The sequence below is a fragment of the Macaca nemestrina genome, chromosome 6, assembly GCF_043159975.1.
Source record: "Macaca nemestrina isolate mMacNem1 chromosome 6, mMacNem.hap1, whole genome shotgun sequence".
In the NCBI taxonomy this organism is placed as follows: Eukaryota; Metazoa; Chordata; class Mammalia; order Primates; family Cercopithecidae; genus Macaca; species Macaca nemestrina.
This window is the reverse complement of record NC_092130.1, coordinates 152,415,808-152,426,925: the sequence shown is the minus strand read 5'-3', so window position 1 is coordinate 152,426,925 and position 11,118 is coordinate 152,415,808. Positions and strand designations below refer to the sequence as shown.

The 11,118-nt window shown below is 37.2% G+C and overlaps 1 pseudogene; it reads right to left on the bottom strand.

The window, feature by feature from the left end:
- Nucleotides 1-4,013: 4,013 nt before the first annotated feature.
- On the bottom strand, nucleotides 4,014-9,525 carry LOC139363968 (uncharacterized; annotated as a pseudogene).
- Nucleotides 9,526-11,118: the final 1,593 nt, after the last annotated feature.

Below are 11,118 nucleotides of genomic sequence, written 5' to 3'. Positions count from 1 at the left end.
TTGAGGTGATGGATACACTAATTACATTGATTTATTACACAACGTATGGAAACATGGCATTGTACACCACAAATATGTATCATTATTATGTCAGTCTTTAAGAAGTAATGATAATGGCAATGCATGGAGATGTATGTGGAGCTTTCACTTTAGAAAAATTAACATCTTTGTGAATGCCACAAAAAATATAATGTTTTATCAATGTGAATTACAATTGAATTTTCCTGAAGAAATAATAAGTACAAGTAAATTAATTCAAAAAAAATATTTAGGTGGGTTGTTTATACCACTTTAAAAAATGTATACTATATACTCTTGATGGAAATAATTTTATTGCTAATATATGGTTTTTATAAAGTGATTTATACTTCAAAACTCATTACTTCTATGAAAATCACAAACATTGTATTTTTTTATAATTATAATCTCATTTCATTAATGATGAGAATTTCAAATTATCAGAATTTAATGTTACAGGTCACTTTATGCTGTCATCAAGTATGAATGATGGTAACATTTGGCCATTTGAGCTTTACATATATTTAGAGAGTAAAACGAATATAGCGTTGAGATACAGTTAAGAATTTCCATCCATCTCGTCCACCTTTCTCTGTAGATAAAGACAAGCCTAATTTAGGAATATGTTTTTATCATGCAAAGTGTTTTGTTTACTTTTTACTGTAATTGTATACAACCATACAAACATATAGGTGTGTTTTATGTTCAACAGTCACATTTTTGGCAAGATACAGTGCGCAGTATTTTATGCCAAGATTCAATAATTGAATATTTTTTCTATGATTTCTTTGTGCCTATATATATAGAAGTAATTCATTTATTTAACTATTACATTATATTTTTAATGACATTCTTTCCTCATTTTTGTAATAGAGAGGTTGTTAGGCCATTTCTTTTTATTTTACATTTTTATTGTATTTTTTTCTAGATTTATTCTGCTAATATTTTACTTAAAATTTGGAACTGCATACATACATAAGGTTAGACTATGCTTTTCTTTTTCTTTTCCCAGATTAACACTTAACTGGTTTTGGCATTAAAAACTATGTATTTATGCAGTCACATAATGTAATTATATATAAGCCACATACATTAAGGAAAGAATTTTTTCAATTTTTAAAAATGTTATGGATTGTGTTATATGAAATAGGAAGTATTTTTTAATTTTTTGTTAAAAATTTGCATAAACAAGTGAGCTTGGTTTTATATTTAATTGCTTTATTTTGTTGACTTGTTGAAATCTGGAGTTAAAGACCAATACAGATTTTCAAAGCTGGGTGTGTCAGTTTTGGTTGAGGGCTGTCTACAAGTCATGGTTGATTTTCTCTTTAAATTATCACAAAGTTGATCATAAATATTTTCTAATTAATTATTTTTATATTTTAATTATATTTTAATCCATCAGTGGCCTTGCCCTATTTTTCAGTTTTGGCTATTAATATATGACTTCTTCTTTCCTTTTTTCTCTTGATCACTTTTCTTAGAAGCCTATTTTTTGTTAGTCATGTTAGAGAGTCATATTTTTATTGGATTGTTTCTATTTAATTATATTATTTGCTCTTTATTCATTTTACTTTTCTTATTGTATTTTTCTTTGAGTTTATACTTCATTTCTGAACTGACTAATTTGACTATGTTAGCAAATTTGTTTTATCCTAATTTTCTAACATATGTTGTTAACATTATAATTTTTCTTCAGTAAAAATTATGGTTGAATTCAATAAGTATTACATAAGGATTTTTCCTGTTTTTTTTTTTTTGAAATTGTGTATGTTTTCTAATTTCAAGGATTATTTGTTTATGAAACAGTAAAACTTCCCTAGCAAATTCTTGTTCACTTCAAAAATATATGGGCATTGGCATCTGGGAGAAAGTTAAGATTTCTCCAAAGAAATTCTATCTTCTGAATGATGGATTTTTAACACACATATTTGTATGGACTATAAACACACATTAAGTAAATAAATCATGCTGTAGGCAGGTAATCCTCTGGATAATGAAGGCTTATTATTTGGTAACAGAAATATTATATCATGATGAGATACTAAACCAGAGCCAAAAGTGTTTGGGCTGCTGCTTTGTTAAAGAAGTGGTTTGGAATTATTTTACAGTAAATATTTCCTTACTAAAGAAAAATGTTCAGAATGATTGGAAGCAATTTAGTTTTAGAATAATTTCCCCAAGGATTATAAAGGAAAACTAATCTCTAGGTACTTTAAAGTCTCTCTTATTTGAACTGCTTATAATCAATGATTATTATGTAATTCTAAAATGCTTACATTTTTGGAAAGAAGAAATATATAAGATTTTACAGACAAATGTAATTTGAAAACAATTTTATGACTGTAACTGACTTTTTTTTTTTTAAACAGTCTCATTCTGTCTCCCAGGCTGGAGTGCAGTGGCTCAGTCTCAGCTCACTGCAACCTCTGCCTCCTGGGTTCAAATGATGCTCGTGTCTGCTCGTGCCTTAGCCTCCTGAGTAGTGACATTTTCATTCATGGAATTAAAACCTGAGATCGCTGACTTGTTGGCAGCCCAGGAATTATGCAGTCATTGGTCAATGTTGGCCTTGATACCTCTGAAACTTCTTTTCAGTTTTTGTTTTCCTCTTACTAACCCCTGAAACTGTATTCCATCATCTCTTCATTTTCATCATGTCCCTTTTTCATGATCCACTGTCATTTTTTTTTCTTTTTACTTCCATATCAAATTAATTCAGAGTGGGATGAAAGGTGATGTACATTAGCTTGACTACCAAGTGATAAGGCCTCAACAGTCCAGGCAAATTCTAGCCTAATTTTGCATATGTTAGCAATTAAGTTCAAGGAATCCAAAAATAATTTTAATGTATTGAACTCATGTTGAATTAGGTGAGTGAATAATTTCTTTTAATATTCTCAGATAAGTGACATTTAAAGAATGATACTAAATGATTTTAGAAAGCTGGTTAATTTTGCAAAAAATCAAATAGCTCACATTCTTTTCTAGATTGATCTTTATGTTCCACTTTTTGTTTATTTGAGTACAATTTTAATTTGTGTTATATTTGTTAGGAAGAAAACACATGTATAATAGTACAGCTTAATTGTATTAACATTTCTGCATTTCTTTTATATAATACACACAAGATAACTTTAAAAAAACGCTATGAAAAAAATCAAAGTAAGCCTTGTTCTCTGAACAATGTAGTTGGTATGGCCCTTATCTGAATACCCAGAAGATATGTCCCCTTCTAGAGGTGTCAGGATCATTCTGGGAGGTGAACAAGTGTGTTAATCCATTTGCATCACTAAAAACAAGCAAGCAAACAAACAAACAAAACCCGCAGGTTCTGTAATTGAAAAGAAAAGTAGTTTATTATGGCTTACAGTGCCGCAGACTGTACAGGAAGTATGGTGCTGGCATCTGCTTCTGATGCGGTCCTAAGGAAGCTCCCAATTACGGCAGAAGGCGAAGGGGAAGCAGATGGCATCACATGGCAATAGTAGGAGAGAGAGAGAAAGTGCCATACACTTTTAAACAGAGTTTGTTTGAACTCAGTGACAGAACTCACTCATCACCACACAGTGATAAGCTATTAAGGAAGGATCTGTTCTCATTGTTACAATAGGTAGCTAGTCATGCACAAGCAGCTCAGCAGAGGGCTCTCCCAACCCCACAAGGAATGTCATGCAACCATCAGGTGATGGTCAGGTGGTGGTTACACTGTCTTTTCATAAAATAATATTAATTGGTTGCAGCCAGTGCCGGAGAAGGGCAGTCTCCCAATAGATAAAAACACCTGAAACTGTTGATCAGCAGCTTCCCGGTAAGATCTCAAGAGTTTGGGAAGTGGGTCCAGACATGTGCATTAAGAGGCAAGATGGGGCCATATACAGTGGCTCATGCCTGTAAACTCAACATTTTGGGAGACCAAGGCAGATGGACTGCCTGAGCTCAGGAGTCCCAGACCAGCCTGGGCACCATGGTGAAATTCTCTCTCTACTAAAAAATACAAAAATTAGCTGCGCACGATGGCACATACCTGTAATTCCAGCTACTAGGGAGGCCGAGGGAGGAGAATCACTTGAGCCCAGGAGTCAGAGATTTTAGTGAGCCAAGATCACACCACTCCAGCCTGTGGCAGAGTGAGACTCTGCACTCCAGCTTGTGGCAGAGTGAGACTCTGTCTCAGAATACAAAAAAAAAAAAAAAAAAAAGGCAAGATGGCAGGGTTTGACTGGTGTATGACCTCATAGGGACATTTGACTATGTATATAGAGAGAGCGAGAGATGGAGAGAGGGAGAGAGAGATGGAGAGAGTGAGATAGAGAGATGGAGAGGTATATGAAATAGGTTCATGCTATTTATAGAGTCTGAGAAGTCCAGACTCTAGAGAGCTGATGACGTAGTGCCTATCTTAGTCCAAAGGCCTGAGAAGCGGGAGAGTGGTTAGTGTAGGCCTGAGTCAGCATTCAAAGGCATGAGAAGACCAATATCTCAGCTCAAAGAGTCAGTCAGAGACAGAATTCAGACCTTCAGTGAATTGTATAAGACTCTCCCCAGTAGGGAGGCAATCTGCCTTACTCTGTCTAGTTATTCAAATGTTAATATCCGGAAATATTCTCACAGACACACTCAAAAATAAACTTTAACCAAATATCTGCACATGCTGTGGCTCAGTTAAGTTGACTCATACAAGTAGCACTCTCACTGATAAATGCTAATGTTGAGAATCCTGCTACCAGTATACATATCATACAGCTGCAACCACAAGGGTTGGAACACAGCCTTTTAAATTATTTATTTATTTATTTATTTTTATTTTATTTTATTTTGTTTATTTATTTTTTTTGAGAGGGAGTCTCACTCTGTCTCCCAGGCTGGAGTGCAGTGGGGCCATGGCAGCTCACTGCAACCTCCACCTGCCAGGTTCAAGCAATTCTTCCGCCTCAGCCTCCCAAGTAGCTGGGATTATAGGCATGAGCTGCTGCGCCCACCTGATTTTTGTATTTTTAGTAGAGACAGGGTTTCATATTGCTCAGGTTGGTCTTGAACTCCTGACCCCAGGTGATCCACCCGCCTCGGCTTCCCAAAGTGCTGGGATTACAGACGTGAGCCACTTATCTATTGCACTATGTTTCCTGAGCCTATATAGACTGTGGCCAGTGTTATGCAACTCCATAACACCCAGGTTGGAGAGCGTCTCCTTGAGTGTGATGTCTTGTCCAGGTCTCTGTATTGCCATGTGTGCAAGCAGTTCTGAGGAACATGTGTACCTCCTACAACACTTATGTCCTTAAGGATTCCACAACAGATACAACTCCAGCAAGCTTGGTAAGTATGCTGCTTGTCTGTTTGCTCTTGTTATGTGAAGAAACAATACGGAAAACTGGAAAAAATTAGCACCCGAGATCTTCAAAAACACCTATTGATAAATGCTTACTTAATAAAGATTTGTTTTAGTAAAAACAACTGATAAGAAGATGATAATGAACAACTTGGAATTACGAAGGCAGAAGAAAAATGGAAGAGCTCAGCATGTTCTGACAAGAGCTCAAAAAAGAAATATTAAAAAACAAAATAAGCAGGTACTGAATGCACAAACTTTCTGAGCTCCAAGTCTGGATCCAATGAGATTCAATTAAATAATGATAACTAAAGTATTACTGAAAGATAGTGACTGATATTATGTACTTATGTTCATAAATCAAAGGGAACCATTAAAAGAACAGCAAAAAAATATTTTTTAAAAATGGCTGAGCATATGACCAACATTTAAATATTAATAGTCTTTTTTTCTGTACTAATTACAGTCAATTAGTAATGAAGAAATGAATTTCATAAAACATTACAGCAAAAAGTAAATACATGTTTTTCATGAAGAAACAGCAGATTATGTGTAAGGTCACTATAGATAAAACTATAAAATAATTTAAGATATAAGAAGAGACCTAGATAATTGGAAGGAATACCTAATCCATGATGGGTAACCTCTGTACCAAATGATGCTAATTTTCCCTAATGTAAATATGTCACATACTCTCAAACAAAATTCTTATTTTTATTTCTTGGACTTTGTAAGGTGAGTCAAGCATTTGTGGAGAAAAATAAAAGGTCATGGATTTTTAAAACAATTTGAGAGAAGATCAAGATTAAAACATATGCTCTATAGGTTGCTAAGAGATATTGGGAGGTAGTAGAGTACAATGGTTAATATTTTTATATCTCAGTCCATACTGCTAGAACTTTTCAGTCATTAGCTATATGACCAGGAACTAATAACTTAATTTCTTTTTGCCTTTGTCGGTTCATATGTAGATAGGCAAAAGTAGAAATTAAAGGCACTAATATCTCTAAGCCATTATAAATAGTGTCTTGTTAGCTATAGTTTTAGTTTGCTGTTTCCCAGCAATATTTGTTGAAAAGACAATTTTTTCCATTGTATATCTTTGGTATTTTTGTTGAAGAACAATTGACTGTATAGGCATTGATTTATTTCTGTATTTCTTATTCTCTTCCTTTGGCCTATATGACTGTCTTTATGCCAGCACCATACCGTTTTGATTACTGTAGCTTTCTAATATAATTTAAAATCAGAAGGGGGAACCTCCAGCTTTGATTTTCCACAAGATTAATTTGGGCTATTTGTGGTCTTACATGATTCCATATGATTGAAAGAATTGCTTTTTCTATTTCTGTAAAAAAAAAAAAAAAAAAAAAAAATGCTATTGGAATTTTGATAAGGATGTTTTGAATATGCAGATCTCTTTGGGTAGTATGGAAATTTTTAACAATATTAAGTCTTCCAATTTATGAGCACAGAATGTCTTTCCATTTGTTTGAGGCTTTCTTAATTTATTTCACCAAGGTTGTGTAGTTTTCAGTGTATGAGTCTTTCATATCTTCAGCTAAGTTTATTTGTAAGTGTTTTATGATATTTGTTGCTATTGTCAAAGAGACTATTTCCTTAATTTACTTTTCATAGTTTACAGTTAATATATAGAAACTTTACTAATTTCTGTGTATTGATTTTGTATTCTGCAACTTTATTGAATTTATATATTTGTTCCAACAGTTTTTATATAGAGTCATTAAGATTTTCTATATATAAGATCATGTTATCTACAATCTGGGACAATTTTAGTTTTTCTTCTCTGATTCTGATGCCTTGTTTTATTGGCTAATAGCTCTGGCTATTCTTTCCAGTACTATGTTGACTAGAAGTAACAAGAATGGGATTGCCTTGTTCCTAACTTTAGAAGGAAAGCTTTCAGTTTTCCCCCCTGAGAGGTGAAGTTCAGAGTGTGACCCATGAAGAGGTTCAATACAATCAAAAAGAACTGCTCGAGTGTTCTAATTTATATAAACAGGTATCTGAAGAACAGGCACAAGAATGGATATAAAGAGTGTGGGATCATGGTGGAAGAAATAGAAAGTTGGATCAGGCTGAATTTATTGATTTGGGCCCACTAAATAGGGACTCTGCATTTAACTTTGCAGCTTGGGGAGTTAAAAAAGGTTCTAATAGTTTATTTTCTTGGTTAGCTGAAATATGGATTACAAGATTGCCCAATGTGAGCAAGCTAAAAATGCCTGATCTCCCTTGGTTTAATGTAGAGGAAGGAACCCAAAGGCTTAGGGATATTGGGATAGTGGAGTGAATTAGTCACTAATTCCAGCTGGATGGATCCAGAAGATACACCCTTGACCAATGTTTTGTGGAACAGATTTGGGAGGGTAGCACTTGCGTCTTTGAAGAGCCTTGTAATTGCTATTCTCTGGATGTCAGATATAACAGTGGGAACAACAGTCTCTCAACTACAAAATTTAAATACAGTGGGAATAATTGGATGTTGAGGCCACAGGAGCCAAGTTGTAGGACTCACCCATCAAAGGCAAGGTGTGCATATTGTAATGAACAATAGAGGCAAAGCAGCAATCAGAATAGTCTGACTCCTGTAGAGCTCTGGCATTGGCTAATTAATCACAGTGTTCCTAGACGTGAAATTGATTAGAAATCTACTGCATTCTTACCTAATTTACATGACCATAAAAGTTCCAAGTCAAATGGACAAAAGACTAATTTTAATGATAAACACAGAGAATCATAGTCCCTCAATCAATTTCCAGACTTTAGCCTGTTTACAGACCAAGACCTGTTTTAATAAAGGGCAGGCTGGGTCCCCTTGAGGAAGGCCCTCACTACACTACTGGCAGTTTATGCTGTGTATCTTTCTCCTATCCTTCTCTGAGGAGATCTCTGGCCTTTTGCCAGGGTTATTGTGCATTGGGGAAAGGGAAATGGTCAAACATTTCAGGTACTACTGGACGCTGGCTCTGAGGTGACATTGATTTCAGGGGCACAAAACGTCATTGTGATCCTCAAGTTAAAGTATGGGCTTATAGGGGTCAAGTAATTAATAAATAAAGTTGTAGCTCAGGTTACCCTTACAGTGGGTCCAGTGGGTTTGTGGTCACTTCCCCAGTGCCAGAATGCATAATTGGTATAGACATATTTAACAGCTGGCGGAACCACCACGTTTGCTCCCTGACTTGTTTGATGTGGACTATTATGGTGGGAAAGACCAAATAGCCATCCGAGCTGCCTTTATCTAGGAAAATATTATATCAAAAACAATATTGCATCCCTGGAAGAGTTGCAGGGATTAGTGCCACCATCAAGGGCTTGAAAGACGCAGGGACAGTGATTCCCACCACATCCCCATTCAACTCTCCCATTTGGCCTGTGCAGAAAACATATGGATTTGGAGAATGACAGAGGATTATCATAAGCTTAACCAAGTGGTGACTCCAATTGTAGCTACTGTACCAGATGTGGTTTCATTGCTTGTGCATATTAACACATCTCCTGGTGCCGAGTATGCAACTGTTGATTTGGCAAATGTCTTTTTCTCCATTCCTGTTCATAAGACCCACCAAAAGCAATTTGCCTTATTGTCAAGGCCAGCAATATACTTTTACTGTGTTAATCAGGGGTATATCAACATTTCCACCTTTGTGTCATAATCTTATTTAGGGAGAACTTGATCGCTTTTTACTTCCACAAGATAATCACACTGGTCCATTACATTGACGACATTATGCTGATTGGATCCAGTGAATATGAAGTAGCAAACACACTGGACTTGTTGGTGAGACATTTGCATGCCAGAGGATGAGAAATAAACCCAACTAAAATTCAGGGAACTTCTACCTCAGTAAAGTTTGTAGCGGTCCAGTGTTTGGGGGCCTGTTGAGATATTCCTTCTGAGATGAAGGATAAGTTGCTGCCTTTGGCCACTCCTACAACTAAGAAAGGCCTTTCGGATCTATTTGGATATTGGAGGTAAGACATTCCTTATTTGTTTGTGTTAACTCCTGCTTATTTGTCAAATGACCTGAAAGGCTGCCAGTTTTGAGTGGGGTCCAGTACGGGAGAAGGCTCTGCAATAGTTCCAGCTGCTGTGCAAGTTGCTCTTGGGTCATATGACCCAGTGGATCCAATGGTGCTTGAGGTGCCATTGGCATATAGGAATTCTATGGGGAGCCTCTGGCAGACCCCGACAGGTGAATCACAGTGGAGGCTTCTAGGGTTTGGGAGCAAGGTCCTGCCAACTTCTGCAGATGAATACTCTCATTTCGAGAGACAGCTCATGGCCTGTTACTGGGCTTTGGTGGAAACTGAATGTTTGACTATATGTCATCAAGTTGCCATGTGACCCAATCTGCCTTTCATGAACTGGGTGCTTTCTGACCCATCTAGACATAAAATGGGTCATGCACAGCAGCATTCCATCATCAAATAGAAGTGGTATATATGTGATTAGGCTTGAGCAGGTCCTGAAGGCACAAGTAAGTAAGTTACATGAGGAAGTGTCTCAAATGTCCATGGTCTCCACTCCTGTCACCCTGCCTTCTCTTCCTCAGTCTGCACCGATGGCTTCATGGAAAGCTTCCTATGACCAGTTAACAGAGGAAGAGAAGACTAGGGCCTGGTTCACAGATGGGTCTGCATGATTTGCAGGTACCACTCAAAAATGGACAGCTGCAGCACTGCAGCCCCGTTCTAGGACATCCATGAAGGACAGTGGTGAAGGGAAATCCTCCAAGTGGGCAGAAGTTTGAGCAGTGCACCTGCTTGTGCACTTTGCATGGAAGGGGAAATGGCCAGATGTGAGATTATATACTCATTCATGAGCTGTAGCCAATGGTTTGGCTGGATGATGAGGGACTTGGAAGAAGCATGATTGGAAAGTTGATGACAAAGAAGTTTGGGAAAGAGGGTATGTGAATGGACCTCCCTGAGTGGTAAAAAATTGAAAATATTTGTATTACACATGAGTATTCACCAACAGGTGACCACAGCAGAGGAGGATTTTAATAATCTAGTGGGATAGGATGCCCCAGTCTCTAGACACCACTCAGCCTCTTTCCCCAGCCACTCCTGCCATCGCCCAATGGACCCATGAACAAAGTGGCCATGGTGGCAGGAATGGAGGTTGTTCATGGACTCAGAAACCTGGGCTTCTGCTCACCAAGGCTGACCTGGCTATGGCCACTGCTGAGTGCCTAATTTACCAGCAGCAGAGACCAACACTGAGTCCTCAATATAGCACCATTCCTCAGGGTGATCAGCCAGCCATCTGGTGGCAGGTTGATTATATTGGATCTCTTCCATCATGGAAAGGGCAAAGGTTTGTACTCACTGGAATAGACCCTTACTCTGGATATGGGTTTGCCTATCCTGCACACAGTGCTCTGACAAGACTACCACCCGTGGACTCACAGTATGCCTTATCCACCATCATGGTATTTCACACAGCATTGCCTCTGACCAAGGCACTCACTTTCTGGCTAAAGAAGTGCGGCAGTGGGTTCATACTCATGGAATTCACTGGTCTTACTATGTTGCCCATCATCCTGAAGCAACTAGATTGATAGAATGGTGGAAAGGTCTTTGAAGCCACAATTACAATGCCAACTAGGTGATAATACTTTGCATGTCTGGGGCAAAGTTTTCCAGAATGTATGCTCTGAATCAGCATCCAACAAATGACACTGTTTCTCCTATACCAGGATTCACAGGTCCAGGAATCAAGAGATGGAAGTGGCACC